At 42.0% G+C, this 25509-nt stretch overlaps 1 protein-coding gene across 2 annotated transcripts in view; it reads left to right on the plus strand.

The window, feature by feature from the left end:
* Positions 1 to 25509, plus strand: part of BCAR3 (BCAR3 adaptor protein, NSP family member) — a 140666-nt gene that overhangs the window by 87612 nt on the left and 27545 nt on the right. The gene's annotated exons all lie outside the window — the stretch shown is intronic.

Consider the following 25509-nt stretch of genomic DNA (forward strand, 5'->3'; position numbering starts at 1 on the left):
AGATTCTAGAGGGGGAACCATTTTTAAAAGCCTGCAAAATAGCATTTGTAATAGCTGAATACAAATGAATGCTTTTTTATAACATCTATAAAGTATTGCTGCATTAGGTCATTCTGCAGCTAAAAAAGGAAGCTGCTGGTTATACAAAAGCTGGGACCCATGAACAAGTGAATGTACTGAGAAGTGGCTGTGTGATTAGAACTCTTCTTTTGTTCCATTAGCACTGCTGAAACTCTGTGGTCACAGTTAAATAGCTCTTTTAGAATTGGTCTTTATTCCCCAAGTGAAAAGAGGTTAATCCACTTTGTGCTAGTCGCTCACAACAGGAGATGAAAGATAGTTTGAATGTAGATTTTAAAATAATACTAATCAAGTAATGAAAAAATGATGATTTTACTTTATATACTGACCAGTAGCTGAAGTTTTCTAGGCAGCCAATAGTAATTTCTAAAAAAGCAATAAAATACTGTTTAAATACAATAAAACTAGTATAAAATATAACACAAAATCAAAGTACAGATTAAAAGCCAGCTGAACAGTTAAGTACATTTTAAATGTTCAGTAAACTAGACCACTGCACACATAACCCTCTCATATGCCATTAAATGTCTCACTGTGTAGGGTGCTCCGACCCTGGCTCCAGAATAGTGACTGAGCTTGTACCATAATTTAGTGGGGGTCACCACTGAGAAGTCCCTCTTCCTTGTTGCCATAAACCAAGCTCCCCTTGGAAGGCCTTAGATGTTGTGTGTAGTGTCCAAACAGTTTAGATCAGGGGACTCACTTCAATAGGTATTGATAAGTGGACCACTTATCAAGTGGTCCAAAGCCACTTATTTGGACCACTTATCAAGATAAGACCAGCATCTTAAACAGGACTCAGCATACAAAAGAATTGGTGTTATATTTTCAGTCCTCTTGATCCTAGTGAAAAATGTTGCTGTCTCATTTTTCAGAGGCTGCAGCTTCTGAGCAGATGCTTTTTAATAAGACAGAGGAACTACAATAATTGGACATACCAAGAGAGAGGGAGTTTTGGGGATAAATACAAACAAGGTCTGCCTTTCCCAGCCTCAGCAGTAGGCAACTTGTGTCCTTCTGCACATTTTGGCCAACGATTCCCATTATTCCTTACAATTGGTTTTGTTGGCCAGGACCGATGGATACGGTAAACCAGAACATCTGCAGAGTCACATGTTGTCCATCTCTGCCCAACCTGGTACGCACCAGCTGTGTTGGACTCACCAGCCTCCATGCACAGTGGTTAGGATTATGGGAATTGTAGCCCAAGAGGTCACAAAAGGCTGAACTGGGCAGATGAATTGGCTGCAGGGTGATTTGGCTTGCTTTGCCTGATTCTGCATGTGTACAGTCTAAAAAGGCCACTCCCTGTGGGGGAGAGAAGATCAGACAGTGCCAACAATGAACTTGAAAGCAGCAGTATTAGAATATTTGGAATAATATTTGTGGAATCTCACTCTCGCATGGCTCCCTCCCTCTTCAACCACAGACATTATTGAAAATGTGTTTTAAATAGAAGACTTGTTTCTTAAGAAAGGAAGAGGGAAGAATGGATTAACTTCTTCCTTAAAAGGAAGCATTTCCATTGAAAACTAGAGCTGGGCACGGCATTTGAAAAGTAATGCTTCATTGATGAGTTACAGAAGGATCATCTGATGAGAAGAATTACCAGCCTGTTGGTGATTTTCCAGTATGGTTACAGTCAGAAGGTGCATTCTTAGTTTTGTTTTTTTTTCCCCTCCACCAGCATGAATAAGGGCAACTCTGGTGCTCTGGAAACCTGAATGAAAGAAATGGTGCCTGACCAAAATACAGACATGCCCTTGCACAGCTGTACTCCTTTCTGGAAATCCTTATTTCTTGCTTTATCTGGTTGCGCAGGAAACTTGAGACTTTTCAGTTGACTGCAAGCCATGGGAAATGTAATTCTAAGATGTGGTCATGGCCACATGGTCTTTCAAAAGTGGATTGGACGAACTGGTCAATGGATAGTAGGTACAATAGTAAATGTGGCCTCTAAATGACCAGTCACTGGGAACAGCTTCCCTTCAACAGCTGGGTGGGAACTGTGGGATTCAGGATACTGGAAACGACAGGTCTTTGGGACTCTGGGACTTTGGGAATGAACTCATACCTTGCTGCAGCGAGAGCTCAGTGTTTTGTTATGCCACAGGAAATACCTTTCTCCCCTTATATTAGCAGTTCTCAGATCTTGTAACCTGTGGCCACAAATATTTCACGTGTGCATGGCTTCATATATAACAGTAATAATAATAATAATAATAATAATATCATCATCATCATCATCATCATCATCATCATCATCATCATCATCTAATGTCCACATAGAGTTAAAGATTGTCTAGGGATGCTGCCTTATGGCTCAGACAACTGCTCCATTTAGCTCAGTAGTGTTGACACTGACTGGCAGTGTCTCCCCAGGGAATCCAGTAGGAACTAGGAGCTTCCTGAAACCCTCTGCGTGGAAAGCATGAGCGACAAGCTCCCCCTTATGGTCTTCCTATAGTCCACATGGCAGACTGTGATGAGGTAGGGGGCACAGATGATGTGGTCCACTGCACCTCCCAAAATTTCACTGATTGCAAAAGGGCCGTTCTCAGTGCTTCTGACATCCTCTGTTTGTACACCATGGATCACTGCCCCAGTGCTTGCGTGCATATACAGACATAAATGGCTAATCTCTGGCTCACTGATTGATTGATTGATTGATTGATTGCATTTGTATCCTGCCCCATAGCCAGAAGGCTCTCTGGGCAGCTCCTAGTACAATTGTAACAATATAGATAAAAATAGAAAATACAGCTAAACATGGAAATATTCTGCAGTAGCTTGTCTGAACTAATTTCCCAACAGGGTGATTAACTGAATGGATTGCAATAGTTTTCCTTTAATTAAAAACCCAAGTTTTAAACTTCTCAGTGGATCTTGTTCCAATTATGGACAATCTGAACACGTGCTGCAGTGTTTACTGTCATATGAGCCCGGGGCAGTGCACTCGCCGCGTGCGTGCGTGCGTGCTGTGTTTGGCAGTGCGCATCATGTGCTAGTGTAGTGTAGCACAGAACTTGCACACTTGAGCTGAGACATCTGCCTTCACTCTAGAGTTTAATTTTTGGGATGAGCTGAACTCTGAATGTCCTTATGCTACATGCAAACAACATTTTTAAAAAAGACACTCCCAAAATATGCCCTGAAAGGCAAGATAGAAGCCATGATTTTACCAGGGACAGGTAAAAGAGGGACTATTCATAGATTTCGATGTGTGGTCCATAAGTCAGGAATGGAAGGGAAACCCATACAGAAGGTAATTCCAAACTGGAGAAGACCCAGCTAATATGGCCAATGGTTGGGTATGATGGGAGTTGTAGTCCAAGAGCATCTGAAGGTTCCCTTCATCTGTCATACAGAATGATACGGCTCCTGGTCATAGTTGTTTCACTTCTAGTTCTTTGTCAAGGAACCAGACAGGGAGGACAGCCAGTCCCCTCAGGATGTGCCTGAGTTCTGTGGGTGGTCCTGTTGTCACAACTCATTGTCGGCTCCTTCCTGACATTTCCCTAGGGAAGCAGCCTCTGCATGGCTTTGCCACTCGGTTCAGTGCTCTGCAGAGAAACTCGCTTCCCTTTGAGGAGCTGCTCTTCAAGTGACACTCATTGGGTGGTAAATCAAGAGAGAAAGAGCTATCATTTTTATCACTTTTGCCAAATTAAAACTAAGCACATTTTTTCCACCTCATTGGCTCTTCACTGGGCGATGATGATGGCCATGCCAAGTTCCCTGCACCAATCTTCATGTCCTTGTAGGTCACACACCTACATGCTAGATTCATGTTTGTGCCAAAAATTGGGGGATGGGGACGGGACTATTTATCAGATATGAAGGCTTGGCTTTGGACTTTTCTTAGTCTTTTTCTTTGGCATGACTGGACTAGGAGGAAGCTGATTTGAAAAGTATTATGAATGGTGGTGCTTCATGTTAATCCAAAATGGCTTTGATAACTGAATAAAATACCATTTCACACTCAAGAATATGAAGATAAATAGATGGAAACTAGTGGGCAGCAAGTTTGAAACAAAGAAATAGCAGACTGATTTTCAAAACTTACAAGTTCAGGGCCTAAAATCTCCAAAATACTTTGGGACAGAGCGAATGTCTGCTTTCTGTGAGAGGACTGGACTTTCTATGAGAGGAAGGGCTTTACTGGCAGATGTTAACTCCCCCTGCTTTTTTGAGTATTCCTGCACCCCTGGCACATCGGAACAAATCCCGTTCAGCACAGTCTCCTGAAGGAAGGAGATGGAGAATTTCATTGTACCACTGTAGCTGAACCATATTAAATTTGAATCCAAATGCTGGTGCAGTGATACTTCCAAACACGGCATTAGATATTAGAAACACGGCACTGCTAGTAGTTTCGCCACTGCTTTTATTCTTACTGTATATTTTTTTACCACTGCTTTTGTCTGCAATTTGGTTCAAAATAAAGCAGCAAGGTTGTTAATGGGGACTGGCCAATATGATCATATAACACTTTTGCTTTATGATCTGTACTGTTGCAACAGTGGAGCCCACACATGTCTGCCCGACTGTACTGGCTGCCAGTCCATTTCTGGGCCAAATTTGAAGTGCTGGTATTAAGTTTTTACATGCCGTCAAGTCATCTCCATCTTAATGGTGACCCTGTGAATGAGCGTCCTTCAGAATTTCTTGTCTTTGACAGCCCTGCTCAGCTGGGGCTGAGACTTCTTTTACAGAATCAATCCATCTCTTCTTTGGCCTTTGATTTTTTTGACTTATGACCCTCATTATTGCCTTCTCCAATGAGTTCTGTCTTCTCATGATATGCCCAAATTACGGCAGGATCAGTTTTGTCATTTTTGCTTCTAGGGAAAGTTCTGGCTTGATTTGCTCACCTTTCTCTTGGGCCAGCGTATTCAAAAAGCTCTCTTCCAGCACCATGTTTTGAATACATCTGTCATCTTCCTCCTGCTGGCTTTCTTCTCAAAGCCCTAAATAGGTTGGGACTAAGTCAACTGAAGGACAGTCTCATTCTGTGTATCCCTGCCTGGACTTCAAGATCATTCTCAGAGGCCCTTCTGTGAATGCTGCTTGATGAGCTAAGGCGAGCAGCTGCTAAAGAGAGGGGATTCACAGGGGCAGGAGTGAACTCCACAGACAGGCCTGCCTGGCACCTGCATCCTGGCCTTTTCAGTGCCAGGTGAGGAACTTCTATCTTTCCAAGCTTTATATTTCTTCAGTTTTAGACAATGTGTTAGTGCTCTGTCAGCGCCAGTGCAGGTTTTATCTTGGCTACTAGTTTGCTTTTATTTTCTTTTGAAATTATTATTTTACATGATATTTTACTTGATACTTTTAAGCTTTGTCTTGTAAAATGCTCAAAGCTTTGGCTAATAAGCAATACAGAAATGTTGTAAGCAAATGTTAATCACACCTCCTCATAAGCAATCCTGGCTGACTGACCCACCAGCAAAGGATGCCAAGCTAAAAGGGCCGCGTAGTTGACACCAATTTGTTCCTGTGTGTTTGACTCAGTTGGCAGTATTTCTCTCCACCCATTTCTCACCACTCAAAAATTCAAAGAATACGTGGAAGAATTCTCCCAGGATAGAGACTTCACCTCGCTCCTTAGCCAGCCATGATGGATTTGCTTCACTGTGTAACTCAGACCTAGTCAACCTGATGACAGGAACGGCTCGTTAATACCACCCTTAGGTAGTTGGTACAGCAATATACTTGTTGCAGCTTGCGAGTGCTGAGTCTACTTCATTCTGCCAGAAGGGGAGTTCCTAATGATTCAAAGGTAAGAGAGTATTTGTCAGTGTTACACAAGCAAGTGAAGCGCCTGTGCTCAGATGCAGTAGTAGAACCCGGTGTGATATTTTCCAGCGGCAGTATTGGAACAAGGGTAAACACTGAAAAACTGTCCTTGGGTACAAGCAGAAACAAGAAAGATCTCTACCAATTCTAACACACCACATTTCAGTTTCCATGCTATAACAACTGAGAGATGATAAGCCAGGTAGGTGATCCGGCATAGATGTGGTCTAGAAAATGCCAACTCCTCTTTTGTAGAAGCCATTTAGGATTTTTTTATTCCTGATGTAACATGTTGGCCAATCAGCTTCTGTGTAAAAGTGAGTAAGGAAGGATTAAAGCTGTAGCTCCTAAGTGGGTGATATTGTAATTGTTTCAGGCAAGAGACCTTGGTTCTGTACCTAGTTGTAGTTAGATCTAGTCATTTAATTTTTAGCACCTTTTGTTTCGGTTTGTTAAGAATATGTCCTTTGGAAGTTGGTGCCTTGTGGTAATACACTGCCCTCTAGTGTGATAAATAGAATGGTATTTTCCTACCAATCGTAAAGAGAAAATGGCTTTCTAGTGTTATATAATCAATGTAACAATAGCTACCTGTTTCCAGACAGTAAGAAGGTGTTGTGGTGTCTGTTGTTTTTTGCAATTTGCTTTGGAGCTGGAGAGACCCTGAAAAAGAAATGCAAAATAATAGCTACTAAAAATATCTTTGTTATCTAACCTTCAAGCAATAGATCCCATGAAATAATGCAATCCTATGAATCTATACCCAGAAGTAAGCACCACTGTTTTTAATGGGACTTAATTCCAGGAAAATGCACATAGCATTATTATCTAATGCTAAGAGGTTGCCACATCTTTTCAAACCAAGACAGTTTACGTCTACATTTACTGGGCCTGGCCTGATAGTTTTTTTTGTGAAAAATCTTAGACCACATATTCCCGATAAAGTGGATGGGTTACAACTTCCATAATCCCCAGCTTTCAGTTGGAGAAAACTGGGCTAGAGGAAGCCAATTTTTTAATCTTTGCAAAATTGCAGGTGATACAAATCTAAAATTCTTTCCCCAGTGTGTATGTACTCTAGTTTAAATTGTAGTTTTGGCAATGTAGTTTAGACACCGATTGACTAAGCTTAGGTTCAATGTTCCTGATTTTTCTAACAGCTCAGGGATAAACGCTGTTAGATGTTTTTGAAGTTCAGCTTCTCTGGGGCAAGGGAAAGATATTGATAATTAGTGTGGTGTAGTGGTGAGAGTGTTCAGAGAAGCTGAACTAGGAGCCCTAGTCTCCACTTATCCACAAGGCTCACTCCTGGATGATGTTAGGCCAGTCACTGACTCACAGCCCTAACCCACTTCACAGGTAATTGTGAGGATAAAATGGAGATTGTGTAAACAGCCTTGGGGTTTTATGCAGGAAAAAGTGGGATATAAATATAATAAATAAATGTGATTGGAGTTAGAGCATTGCATAGACTTTGGCACTAAGCATAGTTTTGTAGGGTGGGCAGAAGCCTAGAAAACTAAGGTACTAACTTGCAGAGAACAAAGAAGACAGGTTTCTGAATGAAGGCTGAGCTCAGATTATGAGATAGCGAACTCCATGTTTTAAGATTGGATGACACATGTCTGCAACTGTCAACAAATATGTAATTTACGTAACATTTGAGATCCAGGCTCAGTTTCTTGCACAAGTTGCTGCTTTCTGAGCTTCATCAGTTTCATTTCTGTGAAATTAGTGTTGGAGCAGAAAAAAGTAGTTTTAAGTTTTGGAACTCAGAGCCCACGTCTGCCTTGCAGTTAGGTTCTGGGCCAAGTTATTTCTCTTTTCGCCTTACCAGGGTGCCTTCTGGGAAATGGGCCTTCTTGTTCCAGGCTGCCATTTTGAATGGGCAGGACATGCTGATCGTATCCCTGTTGTGAGAGCGTCCATTAACTGAAAAAGGTTGGAGATCCATTGTATAAACAGTACTAAGGCAGATGAACCACTTCTCTGATTTAATGTAAGTCATGTTCTTGCACTCCTGAGTTCCTACTATCTTTTCCTTCCAAGTTAAGATAGATTTGCTGCATGCATTCTTGTAAATAATGATGGTGTCATGGTTGAGGTGGCTCCACTTTGCAGCTTGCTGGTTTCCCCGTTTTTGTTGCTGCTTTAAATCAAGAGAGGCAAAGACTCTTGTGGCACCAGGGCAAGTCTCTATGGACACAGTTGTAACATCACGCACCATGTTGGTCTCCACAGGTCTGTACCATTTTGGTCATGGCTCTTGTGGGTTTCAATCAAGGTTTATCTTAGCCCTGCTTGGAGATGTTGAAGATTGAGTCTGGGACTCTTTGCCTACAAAGTATGTGCTCTACCTGTAACTTGTGTTTCTTCTGATTCAACTTCAGGGCAGGGTGGGTGAATGGAAGAGAGCTACAGAGGATGCTTGGCAAGGTTTCTATACTCATTAGAATAAATGCTTAACAATTGCAATCCAGAGTCTAGCAGCTCATTGTAGTGCATACAGGAATGATGTGTGTTTTACCCTGACGCATCCAGAGATTTAAAGAATTTTTTTCAGCATACAGTGATTAGCCATAGGGGGGAGCCAGAGTGTAATTTGCCATGCAGATTCTAGAAATGGTCTCAGACTCTATAACAAAGGAGGTGTGGTGTGTACCTCCAAGCTCACCAAATCAGGCTCTTTAATTAGCATTAGAATGCATCTGGTAGATTAGATTTATCAGAACATTTTGAGTCATATAGCACAGTTTATAATGTGGCAGTTTGATGTGAATGAAATAAAATGGCTTCCTAAACACAGTGCTGCTTCTGGACCAGCCCTTTATGGCACCATCACCCTGCCTCAGCCACGAATTCTGTGAGGGCTCCAGACAGCAGCATCTTCCACTCATAACCACCCTTCACTTTTCCACTTCCTCCTCCTCGAGTGGCATGTCCATTAAAAATAGAATAGCTGCTCAGTGCCTTCTAATGATAGCGCTACTACTCTTCTTCCATCCCTATCAGCAAGTCTCTATTATATGCACTCAAAGAGAAAATATTGGCAGCAGTTTTCTACTGACAAATCCATGTAGTGATTTCAGAAAGAGAGTTGAGGAGGGCAGCATGGCTTCCAGCAGATCAAACTTTCTGGGCAGCATTAATGGATATATGTCTGCTGAAGAGAATCTAAAGGCTAAGGCAAAACTTACATCTCTGTCTGTCCTATAGAATATTGCTCTACAGTAGCTGCACGAAGCTTTACCGGATCTTAAACCCATTACTTCCTCTTGCACTGTAGTGCCCCAATCTGAACTGAGTCCCTTGTGTCTGTTATAGTAAAAAATGTAGCTGCTAGACACAGATTTAATGTATTGTCTGCTTTAACGCTAAGAAACTGCCCTATATGAAGTTAGAACATTTCATTGATCAAACCCAGGATTTTATCAATTGAAAATGGTAACCAACAGTCCTGTGTTGTGCTTGAAACATGGGTAATTGTGTTATCTGAAGTGTCTTCAACGGACACAGTGGGCAGAGGCAGTTTATTGGAGGCCTCAGGGTTTTTGGCAGAGGGGCTGTACAACCTGTTGTTAATATAATGTACAGGGTAGATGAAAAATATCCAAGGTGAAGGCTAGAGAAACAGGAAGACTGTGCATGAGTAGATGCACACAGTGGTGCATTGCTGGCCTCTACAGCTTCAGCACAAATTAGATTCAGCCAAAACTGAGCCATCTGAAGCGGCATTTGTTGCAGGCAGAGAGCTGAATTAATTTGAAAGCAACAGGATTTGGAAGTGCTCCATTTTGGTGGGGTTGGGTTCATCTTCCGACTTTTTAATTTTAGCTACCAAATAACTGGTGTTTTCATTCTGAATGGTCATGTTAAAATAGAATATATTTTTCCTGAGGGCTGGTAGGCACTCACTGTGAGCTGGTTTGGGCGAACAGATGTTTTACTTTGACAGTTGCGTCATTGTTCTGGCTGAGTGTGTGGAGTGTTGACGAAAGCTATTCTGTTGCTTTTTGCGAAGAAACAACAATCCACCTACACCAGTCTCTTGCTAGTCATATCAGAACACCCAGTTGTGTCTTGACAATTAGTGGCAGGGATCCTGTTTTTCCTCAGGTGTAATAACTGTTGGGGGACGCACAGCAGTGGTGGTCAGAGTCCAGGTGGTCTTCTCACCCACCCTCTTTCTGTGTCCTCTCTCATCCCTCTCGGCTACCCCACCCTTTTCACCCTTTTGCTCTTTTCAGCCTCTTCCTCATTTTCCCTGCTCTGCAGTTGTAGTGAGAGGACTGATTGCTCTTGTTAGAGTTAACTGCTTGCTGGCACTTTTTGAAATTAGATGGAGAACTGCAGGTTTGCCACCTCAGGTTAAGGAATATATCACAATTACGGGGTGTTTACTGAAAGAGCCTTTTTCCTTTTGTCCCTTATGAACATCCAAATGTCATTCAGTTCAGCGGAAAGCAGAAGAGAACTATTTTTAAATCAGATGTCTGTTGCAGCCCAATGTCTTCGCATTTGAGGAAGGGATGATACATGTGAGCAAGCAAAATATCATTGATTCGTGTTAAAGTTTTGTGAAATGCAAATACGTGCTTTTAGTGTTATGTGGAAATGCCCTTAGTGGACTCCCATCTTATAAGAGGGCCAAGCGATTTCTCTGTGCAATTGAAACAGTGCCGTTGGTGGAATCTTTTGGAATAGAATCCTTTTCCTTTCTTTCTTGAATCTCTCTTCTAATCCAGGATGCATGGGGTTAGATTGTTATATCAATGTTTAAATAAATAATTCCTTTTTTTTTTTTTTTTGCTAACTCAAAGTCCCTTTGCTTTGTTATTACCCGATACATTACAGGGCCAAACAATGATGCTTAATGCTATTCCTGCTGAGCCCTGCTTTGCTGAAAATAATAAAAAATGGTCTGAACTGTTTTATATATTCTGTACTTTCTGTTTTATACTGTAAGCTATGCAGTATCCTTTTGGTGCAAGCATTTCTGCAGTATAAATACAAGAAGAAAAGAGATGAAATGAAATAATGAAAGGAAAGGAAGTTTCCCCCATTGTTGCAAAATAGCATTCCTGCAAACATCAGTGAAACTGTAATGACATTATCAATGAAGATTGAATGTCCCTTTCTAAGTGTCTGTTTGCTGACATGGCAAGTTTTATTATTGCATTTATATTCAGTTTTCCATGAAATGCCCAAGGTGGCTAACAGCAGTAAATATCAGTAGAAAAAACTCCAGAATGACATCTTGCTTGCCCCCTTTCCCAGAGATATGCTGCTTTGGGGCAAGGCTAAAGCTTCCGCCCCAAGGGATCTTCAGTCGCATTGGCAAGAAGTGGGGGAGAGCCCAGGCCCTCTTTTCCTGGAAGATTGTTGTGATGCGGGTTTAAAGCTTCCTTCCTTGCGCGGAGATCTTCAGCTACATTGCTGCAATGGGGGTGATGCTGGTCAGGTTTACATGCCATGGTCAGCCGAGCGGATGTGCAGTGGTTTAACACACGGTCTGAATCTATCACTCTTCCTGCAGTGTCATTTACAAGCCATCCTGGAATGGCTTAAAAGCCACCCCAACTAGCCATGGCTTCTGATAGGGTTTGATGGATGTGCCAGAGCTTATTGTGTTGTCTGAACCCAGAAAACAAAATAAGCTACAGTGAAATGAAACATGAAACAGAGATCCCCTTGGCAAGAGTGGCGGACAGTCTTGCCAGGGGACGAGTAAGTGACCACCAGCTCGAAGGCCCCAAACTGCCAGAGCAGCACTCAGGGGAGCTCCCTTCCCAGTAGCGGCAACGTGTGCAAGGCAGGTGCCCTCCCCCCCCCGCCCCGCACCACACTCTCTGTGGTTTCTTTCAGTTTTTGCCACTTCCTAGCGTACTAACTGCTCAGGGTAAAACCTGCCAAAAAAACCCTGGGGATTTTGCCTGAAATGGGGGGAATTGAAGGGGTAACTTGCTCTATCTCACAGGTTCCTGAGGGGTTTTTTTGGGGGGGGGTGCTCTTGTGCCTCTGTATTATTCACATTTGGGAAAATGAGGGTAGCCAGCTCAGGGCTATATTAACACGCTTCCCCCAAAATCCTGAATTTTCTGCTGCGAAGTCTTTCCACACAACCCACCTTTTTAAAAATATGAAAAGTAATTTTAATTTAATTTAATTTAATTACAGTCAATTACAATATTTATATCCCATCCTTTACAAACCATAAATAAACAATAGATAATTATAACAAAATACAACATAGTAAATAATATAAAAGTAATGCAATAGTACCAAATAATAATACAAAATAGAACATAGCAAAGCATAGCTGAGCATATGATGTTAAAACCAAGTTAAAATCTTTAAATATTAAACTGTTGGGCAAATAAAAAGGTTTTTACCTGGCGCCGAAAAGAATATAATGTTGGCACCAGGCAAACCTCTCTGGTGAGCGAATTCCACAGTCCAGGTGCCACCACAGAGAAGGCCCTCCTCCAGGTATTCACTCTGCTGACATCCTTCAAAGAGGGTTCCTGGAGCAAGGCCTCTGCCTCAGATCTTAAGGGACAGGAGGGCACATAAGGAAGAAAACGTTCCTTCAGGCAGCAAGCTACAAAATTGCAATTAGGCATGTATCCTGAGTCATGCAAATGAACATCCATGCCAGATTGCAGCTTTGTAGCCCATGCTAACTTTGCAGCAGATTCCTTGGGTGTTGGAGGGACTTGTTCATGTGTCCACCACCAGCTCAGTGATCTGTGTGAGATATGCATGTGTGAGATGTGCATGTGTGCGTGCACATGTGTGATGCGTGCAGCTCCTCACCATCCTCCCAACACTTGGGAAGTCACCCATTCTTGACAGAAACTACTCCCCTGCCAAGCTTTTTCATGGGCAAGTTATAAATTCTTCTTTTTCACAAGGGATTTCTGATTTCATCTAAAATTAAATGCCTTAAACCTTGGATCTTGTTCCCATAAGTCTAAATGGCTGGCTGCATTCTTGAAGCTATTTAAGTGATTGTCTAATAATAAACATCTTGTGGTGCAGAATTCCAGTAACTATTTATAGGGTTGAATAAAAGCTATATTGCCTGTAATGTGGAACTTTCACATTCAAAAAGTATCATGTACTACTCCCTTTTTCTGGCTCATGCCTCTTGTGCCTATTTGTACGGAATCACTTTTTGAAATGTTCCCCTGCATTAAAAGCAACCCTACATAGAAAACTCATTGAGGCCTCCTTTGTGACATGTTAGCTGGGAGAACATTTACACATGCAATCGTTTGCTGCATTTTGCAGGGCTAGAATCCAGGAATGTTTCTAGATGAAGTATTTATTATGCAATTGCCCTGCCTCAAATCCAGTATTTTACTAAAAGTCCAGATGTCATCATCCTTCATTTGTAACCATCCCTCTACTTCTTCCATCTTTTTTTCCTTAATACAAAAATTTATTAAGGAGGTAAAGAGCTGCGTGATGCCTCTTGACTGGCTGTGCATGGAACTGTCCATCTGGAAACAATCTGGAGAGAGCTGAACCACATGCTTTTCCATAACTTGGAGATAGCTCTGAGTTACATTTCATGTTTCTTTCTTAGGTAAATTAGAGGTTTCTAGGACACCGGCCTTGAGCAGGGACAGACAGTTGTTTGGGGCTGTGCCATTCAAACAAAAACAAAAACATTTGGGATGCTTCTAGAAAGGTATTACCTGTCTTCCAGAAGCATCATGCACAATTCCTGGCTTTCCATCCTTAGGGTGCCATCCAGTCAGGATGCCCACAATTGGATGCCTGAATTCAAAGGGGTGTGGGCTTTAAGTGGAAGGCAGAAGGAGCCTGATGCTCCTCCATGCTCTTTCTGGCCCTGCAACTCAGCTGGATAGCCAGTTTTGGCCATCCAGCTGAGGCGCTTCAGAGAAGAGGGAAGGAGACTGAGACACCACCAGGATACACAGTATTTGATGGTTCCTGTTTCCTTCCCTGCCTTCCCTGGAGTATCTGCTAAACTCTGTTATGGAGGTTGCTCTTATGACCTGGAGACGCAGCCTGTGCAGCTTTCCCGCCATCTGAGGTGGTGGGGCATTCCAGTTGTGGAGACCTGGCTAGGAGATTAGGTGTTTTTCTGACATTGCAATATGTCTCCAAAATGTCCGCGGCCATCAAGGCACTGGCTCTTAATGGGGTTTCTCTTATAAGAAAAAAAGACAAGGAAAAGTGGAAAAACACAGAAACTGTTACCAAACGAGAAACCGTCCTGAAGATTTTATCTCTCTTTCCCTCAACAACATGTGCTAGTGCCTGAGACACCTTTCCAAAAAGACACGTCCTCAGGTCCCCAAAAGATGCCTACTTCTTTTGTAAACTGAATTTTAATTTTGCAGGCTGATCACAATGTTGATCTTAATCTGTGTTTTGCAAGGGAACTTTTGTCAGTGATAGCAGTCCACTGAAACGGGCTAGTAAGCCAAAGTTTGCACCATGAGCCTTATTAAGCATGGCTTTTCAGAAGCCTGACATAGTTGCATAGGAGCAGCACCAGGCCTGGAAATCCACTGGCTTATCTTTTAATCGAACAGCAGGAGGCTGCAGTTATTGCTGTGACGCCACTGGCAGCTGCAGTGATGTTAGCAGCTTCTCTGTTGGTGGTGGTTGTATGGTTGATTGCCAGCAGTTTGCTAATTCAAAACAGGCTTATGTGTACCCCCCAGCTTGGCTACCTGGATGTTAGGATGTAGCATCATGTCTGATTATGAAGCGTAGCAGAGATATGTAGCCCCTAGGCAACCATCCCCCAACCCGTTCCAGTCACCCTCATCATTTCTGTACCTAGCAGTGTTAGTAATATTTGCCTGACTTATTTTTTTGTGGCTGCAGATACCGCTGGACCAAGAAAGTCTTTCTGGGACCAATGACTCTGCAATCTGCTGGCTTTTTTTAGGCGATGTTTTTTCTTGGACTCTGGCTTTAATCTTAGGGATTCCTTCTCCTGCCCTATCCCAAGTCTCCCTCTTTCTCTGTGTGAGGGTAAGGATTTCTTTGGCAGGCTGAATCAAGTCCCGTGACGATACTGATCCATGCTAGATGGGAGCAAGCAGGAGATGTCCAGATGACAGGATCAGCTTTCAGTGAGGAAACAGCCTGGCATAAACGAATGGGGTGGGGGAGTTTCAGAAGCCCTGACAGGCAGTTGCTCAGCACAAGAGCTCGGTGGGAACACTTGAAAGTAGCTGGAAGGGACTGTTCATTTGGTGCTCTGGGGCGGTTGTTGGTCCGTGGGACGAAGGAGCTGAAAATGCCAAAGGATTCTACTATGCTCCAGACAATCATGGCTTCCTTTTGCTGTTTTTATCATCGTAAATCTATTATTGGTGCCAAGGTAGGTGTCAGACAAAAAAGTATCAGTAATAGTGAAACAAACAGTACTTTAGGATAGATATATTCTGTCTAGAGATTAGTAAAAGTTGGTGTTATTTATTATATCACAGACTACTTATATGACCAGTGTGGTATGGCAGAAATTGTTGAATGTTTGCCAGGGAAATCTGTGTTTGAAGCCCGGATGACCAGCAGAACCTGTTGGCTGATCTTGGGCAAGTTGCTATCTCTGCAAAGCAAACAAAGAGGAACCATTCACAACCTAAAGCCTCCTAGATGTTTTAGATGTATTCCTGACCATTGGGCATGCTTTCTGTGGCTGATGGGAGTGGAAGTCCAAAACATCTTGAGGGCACGAGGTCAGGAAAGGCTGATAAAGACTAACCAATGTGATGGGAGGGTGAATGCTACCTTAAAATCCTTTTAGAAAGAACAGTGTATAAATTTATTACATCTACTAGTAGCTGAAAAACCAAACCAGACCTTTTCAAACCAGGCATGGCTAATTGTTTTATTTCTGGTCTCTCTTTTGCATATGTTTACCCACCAGTCCATCCTGTCCTGTTGCTGCTTTAATCTGCAGTTTGATTTTAAATGTGTATGAAAACACACCATTCCATATTTTCCTTTCAAAATAGGCATTTCAAAATGTATTTTTAAAATAGCACATGCCATTCTAAGCATCTTTTCTTTGGAAAACTATGCATTAAAATATTTTGATATGGTTTTTGAACAAAGATCATTGGAATAATTGGGAAGTACAAAGTTACTTAAGATAGTTAATTTCAGTACATTAGGTTGAGAAGTGTGGATCAGGTTGATTCATCTCAAAATTTCTTGAGCATCCTTGTTTCACCCGTGGACTGTTAGCTAAAGTGAAGTTGCAAAGAAAAAGAAATTCTGCATCACAAGCAGAGGAAAAGGTGAAACCTGTATGTGCAAGATGAAAGAAAATGTAAGGAAAAATACTTTTTTTAAGTGGGAGGGGTAGAGCACCTTGGTGGGCAGCTTGTTGCCTGTTGCTGTCCTGCCTTGAAGATGCTGTATTTTTATCTTGCGGAAGGTTGCAGCTGTTTCACAGCTACACCTCAGGCATAAGTGTAAGTTGGAGCCTTGCTAGCCAGTGTATCAACTTGTCTTTGCTCAGGTTTAATTTGTCCTTTGCAGAGTAGGTGCCAAATGCACAAACAGCAACATAGGAATTTGCTCCAGGGCAGCATAAGAATAGATAAAAAGAAAACAGCTGGTGTTGACAGGCACCACATCTTAACAAAGGTGTTTAAGGCTGTGATTAAAATTGTGGAAGCCATTATTTTGATTTGACTGCTATAAAAACAGCCATGTGAATTTAAGGCTTAATATTTACTATCAAAGCAGAATTAGAGCTTCACTTCTTGACTCCACTGTTTATCTTGGCATGCATGCCTAATACCGAAAATCATGCTGTATGTTGTCATGGTAACTTTCCATTGGTCCAATCTACATATCATCTGGAGGAACTGGAAAAGGGGTGGGTAGCATTTTATACAGAAATACAGCTGGCTGTATTCCAAAATAAGAGGCTATTTACGAGGGCTCCAACTCTTTTAAAATAGATTTGATATATGTGTGGCAGAACTTTTGAGGTCTCAGTTCCTTCATGTTTAATGTCATCTGAAGCAGTTCTGTTCTGAAGCATTCGTAAGCAAAGAATGGAAGCACAGATGGCTGTCCGGTGAACCACTGCTCCTGAGGGTCTAAGGGGAACTAGAATGTGTGATAACCAGATTGGAGACGCAGGTGTGGGATCAGAGTTCATACATTGACATCGGTAGAAATACAGTCCCAGTAGCTAGAAGAGAAGCATGTTGGCTGTTGTAGACTTCAGAGGACTTTGCTTATGGTGGAGTGGATTTATTTATCCGTGCTTTGCATATACCAGACCATTGTCAGCAGCTCAGGTAGGGGGCATAAATGGTCCCACATATCACCCCTGTAATACTGAATCCTCTCATCTGCTTTTCAGAGGCACAGGGTCTGACATCCAACATTGTATACACAATCGTTCAGTAAATGCCGCCTCATATATGAAAATCCATATATGGTATTAAAAAGGTGTTCTTAATTACAGCTCTTTGCAGCACAAAATAATTAGTTTTGCTGCCTGGGAGTCTAATGAGATCACGCATGCGATGTATTTATAGCTTCATTTCAAACATTCATGACCTCCAGTGAATGCAGTTATTTTCACAAATGTAGCAGTACGACTGAAAGATGTTTAATCACCAAAGACATCACTGGGGCATGAACAAATAGTTGAAGAGTTGCTCATCTCTTCCATAGTCCAGGTTGCTTGGGGTGATTTCATATGTGTGGCACTCTCCAAATCACTCTGGAATGTGTTCTTAGCACTGATGAGTAAGGCAAGAACAGCCCGTTGTAACCCAGTGCTTCCCAGATGTGTTAGACTAAAGCTCTCCTAATTGATTGACTGGGAATTATGGGTGTTCCAGCCCAGCACATCTGGATGGCACCCGGTTGTGGACTAAATCAACTAGAATTTACTCTGGAGGTTCAGGTCACATTCATACATAAGACCAAACAGATGTTTTGGTGTAACAGGAGCAAGAAGAGGTGTGGAGAATTGAACCTCAGGCTCACTTGTTTTCTCCTACCTCTGCACTGTACATTATTCTAGTGTGTTGTTGCAAGCCATTGTGGCAAATTGTGGTTCAGTCAAACCATAGTATGGAGTGACTTGGACCCATGGTCAACCTGTGGTTTGCTAACAAAACATGAAGTCTGTTTTGAAGGCGTGTTGTGCAAAGAGAAGGTGTGAGTGTGTGAGCCCAAAACCTGGTTCTCCTGGCTCAGATCATGCTAAACTATGGTTTGTTATTGCCATCTGAATGTGTTTGACTCCTTGTTAGCTGGTCACAAGCCTTAAAGCTAGAAAGGTAGAGGGTGCTCAAGTTTCACAGATAATCAGGAATTTGTCCGGGTATAATTTACTAGTGGCTTTCCAGCAGCATTTGATTGAAGCTTTATGAAAAGCCAACCAAGAATCATTAAAACATAAGGTTTATTTTGGAAAACTGAATAGCAATTTGTCATATCAAAAAGAAACAAAACAGTGCTCTAACACTAACACTTTACACAGATATTGTATTACTAATAGCCATGACATAATATATTGAAGTTTAAAGACGTTTTAGCATAGGAAGTGGTCAATTGAGAATTTCATTCATAGTTAAACGAAGTTGCCAGATGTTGGCTCAGTTCAGTAGTAATTATTTTGATCTGATAAAGCAGGGTTTAACAGCCCAAGAACAAGCCATGGGCATGCGGACTCCCTTAGTCTATCATGAACATGGCTTTGGTGAAGCTTTCTTTGTTTCTTAAGCTATAGTTTCTTGTGATGTTCAACCTAAGAAAACAGTGGTTTAAGGGCTCCTTCTAAGCCAAACTCTGATTCTTGATCCCAGACATGAGAAGGAAGGAGAGGGATGCAAACTTGGATTTCTGGACTAATAAACCATCGTTTATGGGAGAAATGGGCAGGGTTGTGCCTGCGGTCCCCAGGCTCTGCTGCATTGCAACCTCTGCCCTACTGCAACTCTGCATGCTTGAGGTACTGTAATACATCCGCAGTGCTCCTATTGCAATTAACCATACCCTTAACAGGATGCTCTTGTCCTGCTTAGCTTGTACTTTTTGCCGCTCTTACTATTTGAGCACAAGCACTCACAGGGAGAAGCAACTGTAAGACCAGGTGTTTTGGCAAGCTGCGCAGATTATATGGGTTGATAATGTCCGAAACCAGGGTCGGCAACCTTTTACACTCAGAGAGCCATTTGGACCCATTTCCCACAGAAAAGAAAACACCGGGAGCCGCAAAACCCTTTTGACATCTAAAATGAAGATAACACTGCATATATAGTTTTTTGCCTTTATGCTATGTATAAAAAAACTATAGTGTGTTGCATTTATGAAATCAATGAACTGCTACAGAGAAAACAAATTTTTATTTCTGCATGGAACAAAAACATTTTGGACTCTGAAAAAAAAAAGATGCTGGGTTGAAAGTTACTTTCAAATAAAATGCTCAATGTCTGTCTGAGTCCTCCTCATATTTATGAAATAAAAAGCTGAACTTATATTATCCACTAGCAGCAAACGAAACATGCCACCTGCAGCAAACCAAAAATGCCGTCTGCTTCTGTGTGCCCTCATCCTTTTATCACATGGTGAAATATTGAACAAACATTCCTCTCCCAGTGTAATAATGTTGCTGGAATTTTTATAAGAATCTTCTTAAAACAAAGAAGTAGATTTATATCTTCATTATGATTTAGCTGCAGCTCTTGTTCAGTCCCTAAAAACTGTTATTTTTAATCTTACATTATAAACTAGTAGGATTCCTTTCATATATTTTGAATAGGAGAACAGCTTCCTGCAGAGTCAAAGTCAGTGCTAAAGGGCTGCATGCATTAAACAGCAAACTCCACAAGTTTGTCAGCAGTAAAAGCAAATGGATCTACCCACGTACCATTAAACATTTGGTTTTCTTCAGAAACTTTTCTTCGATTTATCCATGGTTGGCCAAGGGGGGGGGGAGCTCAGTAAATCGGAGTGGGGTTCAGTCCGCAGATATAGGTGTGTTTAGTGAGTGATTAGCAGATAAACAGTCAAGTGCTGTGAATTGTGACAGGTCCCAAGCACAGCTTTAACATTCAGATGAAGGAGATTACATTGGGACAAAGAATCTTTTCAGCAGCCTTTCCTTTCATGTAACATGAGAGCCTGCAGGAAGCTTGTTCAGCAGAGGAATGCAGCGATTTACTTAACAAGCTAACACTGCGTTGCCGAGTGGAGCTTTGAGTAGATCAGCGGCTGTGTTTTGAGCGAGGAGCTGCAGCAGCAGGTTCAAGAGCCACATGCGGCTCCGGAGCCACAGGTTGCCGACCCCTGCCTAAACAGTTTGAATGCTTAGCTCACTGATGACACTTCCGTCATGAGCAAGAAGCCCTGGACTGGAAGCTCCTGGGGTTAATTTCCATATATTTTGGTACAGCTCCCTGTGTCTAGCAACAGGGAACAACTGAAGTTCTACAGGATAATGCTCTATGGATTTTGTTGCAATTTGTGTAGCCTCTGATGGTGTTTGGTTGAACTGTCCTGTTTGGTTGAAGAGGGGCAGGTCAGCAGGAAGATCCTTGGCTATAATTGGCTGAGCATTTCACCTGTTAGAGAAGATGCTAAATGAAAGCTCCCGGGAAAAGAGTGACAGGAGAAGTAGAAGCTTGCGGGTGGGGGCGGGGGAGGAAACTTGAGCCAGAGGAGGCCACAGATCTCGGGGTGCAGATCTGGTATCAGCATAGATGGGCTGGACTGAGCTGGACTGGGCTGAATCTGAGATCCATTGAAATGATGGGGAGTGGAATAAGTGAGAGGGGACATTCTGAGAGCAGGAGAAGGTGTGGCAGAACAAATGAGCAGAGAATGGTGGGTTTGAAACAGCTGCCCAGGTCTGTAGTATATCACATAGAACACCATTTATGAATAATGTCTGTGTAAATTGGCAAAAGTTTAGCAAAATCACATGGCCTTTAATTCTTTTGGGTGTCCTGCACTGTCCTTGATCATCTGTACATAGTGCTTTCCAGAATACATTTGTAAATGAAATCACGTACTAGATCAAAACATGCTATTAAAATTAATGGGAGGATTTAATCCCTAGATAAATCCTACATTAAATTACACTTGAATATAAGCTGATTATTAAGTGTTAATAATTCATAACAGTTCAATTATTTTTAAACATGGCGAAGAACAATACAAACAGTGGGAAAGCAATTCAAAAGACTTCAGTCCACATTGTGAGTTTTCTTGGAAATTAACTATTTTAAATATACATTGTCAGAAATATAATTTCACAAGACATGGTGGGTTGCTGGCCCCCAACTGTTAATTTATCACACAAGTATAGAAAATGCTACTATTTGATGTTGAGCCCCTCAACATACCTTTAAAACCATGCCCTTCGAAAGCAAAATCGGAAGGTAATACCAGAATCAGCCTGGGTTCCCAGCATGTTTGAAACGTCATTAGGAGCTTTGTTTCTTCCTGGCCTTGTCTTCAGTGGAGCAAGGCACTTTTTGTGGTGTGGTCATTAATTTAATGAGAAAAGAACCTTTTGAGGGAGTCTGTAACTAATCCTGTGTCTCAATACAGTTTGTAGTGGGAGTGTAGACTCTCAGCAGTTGGGGTTCAATCCTGCTCTCTCAAGGGTCCCATTCCAGCCTGCTACTTAACTGTTTCTGCTGGCCTTTTTTATTCCAACCTGGTTTTTATACAGTTTCCCCCTATTGTAAAAGGTTAAAATTAGACTGATCTGAACTTGACAATCATACTCTTAGCTCCCAGTTAAAATAAGACCAGCAATAAGAGCTTTAAACTCAAATATGTTGGTTTTGGCCCTGGCTCTTTTACCTTCAGCCCCGTCTACCCCTGGAATGTGATCCCAGAGACGCCTATGAAACAAGAGTTTAGTCTTTGGGCTAAAAGAGGTTTGGCACCCCTTCTTTGCCCTGTAAGGGTGAATTCTCAAAGTGGATACTCCAAAGGCGAAAGCATTTGTAGAAGGACCTTAGTGGATATATCCTCTGGTGTTTTTCAAGTATTGTAGATACATATTCACATTACTACAAGCTTGGGAGCTCATCCAAGTTACTATGAAGAGATACACAGTCATGGAGAAAAATATGTCTGTGGTTATTGTTGCATGGTAACATACAGCCTACAATCATTTTGTCTCCAGCTTTGCGTCACTTTTATTTCTGCTTCTTCTTTAGACGTAGCAAGCAAGGGTTTATTTAGCAAGCAAGAGGCTGCCACAAATACTTCAGAATCTAGCCATGTTTTGATGGGCCGCTTCATCAGGAAAGTGCTGAAGAGCAGGGAAATTTTGCTGTAGTAGCTGGTTTTCTCTTTTTCTGGTGTTGCTGAAACAACTTCATGTTGGTCCAAATTGAATGTGATCCTGATTGTGAGCCTCCAAATCGCAACTGTCGCTGACGTCTTCCTGCACAGGATTTCTCCTAGACATCTGATGAACTAAAGGAGCAATGGCAGATTGCAGGGTTGCTCTGTGAGACTGTTAACTTGACTGTAAATCCAGAATGAGAGCTGAGCGGTAGTGTGGTGCTATCAGTAGTGTGGCGGCATTCAGAGAGTTTAGTTACGGGATGCAGCATCCAAACCCAGTAAGAAATGTGCTGAAATGGACAGATAGAATTTGCATATCATGGCCAAGGCATAAAAGCACCATTAACTTCTTCTGGATCACAAGGAAATTCATCTCCACTTGTGGATGGGTGCATTTTGAGGCTGAACGGAGATTACGTGTAGCACACAGATGGACATTGTGGTCTGTGCAAACAATCAGACGGAATGAAACAAGCAAGGAGTCAAATCTACTGCATTGCAGCAGAAACTTCTCCCCCAGGATGGCCACCAGGTGAGAGGGATCAAGACTGGACGAAGAGAACTGGAAGGGGCCATGGAAAATGAGAGGTTGGCAAGAGGCAGCTTAGAGCAGTTTTATGTGTGATGGACACTGGGAGTATCTTTAAGGCTGGAGACAAGTGGTTGAGTTTTGTTGCTGTTGTTTAACATAACAAAGAGACGTAGAGCACATACTGCGTTCAGTCAACCCTCTTTTGGAAGCCCACAAATCCTGTTTGAGCAGAGGCTAAAAGTGGGCCAGCAGAAATGTGCTGTTATGGCCTGGGAAACTACTTAACTTAAAAACTATCCATTTGCCTCCAGCTTAAATTCAGAATGGGGTCACTTGTGAGTATCTATAAAATGAGATTAAAAAGTTTAAGAGCCCCCTCCTTTGAAATGGGATATGTTACCATGTCAGTGTGGTCTTTTCATTCAATTTATGGGCATGGAAAAACAACAATACAAAATTTGTTGTTGGCATCATGTAAGCCCGTGTTGATAGAAACCAAACAATGTGCTTTCTGCTCTGTAGGAGTAAGACTATTGTAAGTGATGTCTGACTTTTGAAACAAAATCTGTAATAGCAGTAGGCAACCCAGCTGGACTTAATTAAAATGCCATCTCAACCTCTGGGAGCTATCTGTGTGAACTTAGAGCACACTGGAGGGGAGGAAGCAAATTACATCTTTGGATTTAACCCTGCATCTCCTAATTCTCTGTTCATGAAAGACATATCAGCTGAGGCACAATAGAAGCTCCTGGGATGAGAATCCCATCTGTAACATCACTGATATTGAGCCTAGAAAGACGGTGGGAAAATGTCCGCAAAGGCTCCGTCAGGTGGAAATATGGAAGTGAGAGAGGGCTGCTTGATAAGGTCAGAGGTGTGTGGTGAGGGCATGATCTGAAAACTTGCTCACCTGCATTGTGTTCCTTGTGAACCAGGGCTATGTGATTGCTCCAATACTGATCATTAATTGATAACTGGTTGTTGTGTGTGGAGGTTGCATGAAACCATCATGGCTCAGAGCTGTGGACAGAGCCATCTTACTTTCAAAACATCCAGCTGTGGGCAACCTTCTACCCTCCAGATGTTTAGGAGTGCAGTTTCTATCAAGTTCTTGCTGCATGATCAATGGTCAGGACAAGAGAAGTGGTGAAGCACATGCTTTGCATTTTGGAGACCCCAGGTGCAGCCCCCAGTGTCTCAGGGTAGGGCTGGGATAACTCTTGCCTGAAACCTCAGTCAGTTTGGACAATACCTGGCTGGTTGGGCCAATAGTCTGACTCAGTATAAGGCAGCTGGAAGACAACTGGCTGGGAACGGTTGCTGGATAATATCCTTTTTCATAGATAGGGTGACAAGAAATTTATACAGTAGTTGGCTTCACTGTAGGTATGATAATGGTAGTCTTCCCCCGCATCAATTTCTTTTCTAATAATTCCTAGGCTGGCATTTGTCTTTTCCATAGCTGTGGCACCTTGAATTGATATTTTCCTTGGTGTCTCTACCATGACTCCAAGATCTCGTTCCCAAGCAGGGGCCTCTGATTCAGATCTCCTTCAGTGCATGACATAATAACTGCCCATATAATATTTCAGTGTTTTTTTTTAAAAAGAACTATCTTTTTCTATATATCACGGGATGTTTGTGCACTGGCTGGTTGGTGGAATGAGATTTGCCAATTTTAATTCATGTGGTAAAGGAGCCTCGTCAGTGTCATTTTCATGATTTTGATTGCAGAAGCTAAACTGTTAAGTAAAGTTCAGTCTCCAGCACAGGCCGGAGGCTGCCTTAAGCCAGGCCAGACTGCATGTCACGCTAGCCCAGTAATATGCATTTTAATTGGTAGTTGCTCTCCAGGGTCTCTAGCAGACAAGGGTTTTTCCCCATCTTGGTTTATCTAACTCTTTTAACTGCAGATCTTGCAAGGTGTTCCTGGAACTTTTCACCATGTAGAGCATGTTCTGTGACAGTGCTGAAGTGCAGCCTTTCCTGAGAACACACCTCTAAAAGTCCCTTTTCAAAAACAAACAAAAATGTTGCTGCAGGAATCGCAGGTGATCTGACCAAAGGAAAAGGAAGCAATCAGAGTCCGGCTTATGTATTCCTTTATTTCAGAGGATTTCGGTACCAGTTTTCGTTTTAAAAAATTTCCAAAGCCATTCACAAGATAAAATCTTGAAAAAATACAATTAGAGCAATAATTAAAACTGTATAACTGCAATAAAACAGCATCTTATTAAAATAACCAGGGATAGTTGACATTGCTAACAGTAAAGTGCTTCTTGGGAGTTGGAAGAGCAGGAAACAGCTGTGGGAAACTACCAAGGTTAGAAAGAATCGCCATTTATTTTCTTCTTTAAGAGAATTTCTATACTGCTTTTCTTTATTAAAATAAATAAGTAGATCCCTAAGTGTTTCACATGATAAAATTCAATAAAACCAATTGTACAGATAATAAAACAGTGATTAAACTAATAAAATATCATTAAAATAGCCAGCTAACTCTGCTTGTGGTCAAGGAAATACCAGGGCAAATAATAATACCAGGTCTTCAATTGCCTTTGAAGCTCGCCACACCAGGATCCTGCCTGATCTCAATGGGGAAGTCATTCCACATGGCCACCACCTCAGCTGGAAAGGCCCTCTTCTGTATCATGGCCAAATGAGCTTCAATAAGCCGGTGTTTGGAAAGCAAGGAACTTAGGTGGCTGATAGAGGAAAATCATATGGACTACAGGATCATTGTGAATATATTTTTAGTATTC

Source organism: Varanus komodoensis, unplaced genomic scaffold (genome assembly GCF_004798865.1).
Source record: "Varanus komodoensis strain SLA01 unplaced genomic scaffold, ASM479886v1 scaffold24, whole genome shotgun sequence".
NCBI lineage: Eukaryota > Metazoa > Chordata > Lepidosauria > Squamata > Varanidae > Varanus > Varanus komodoensis.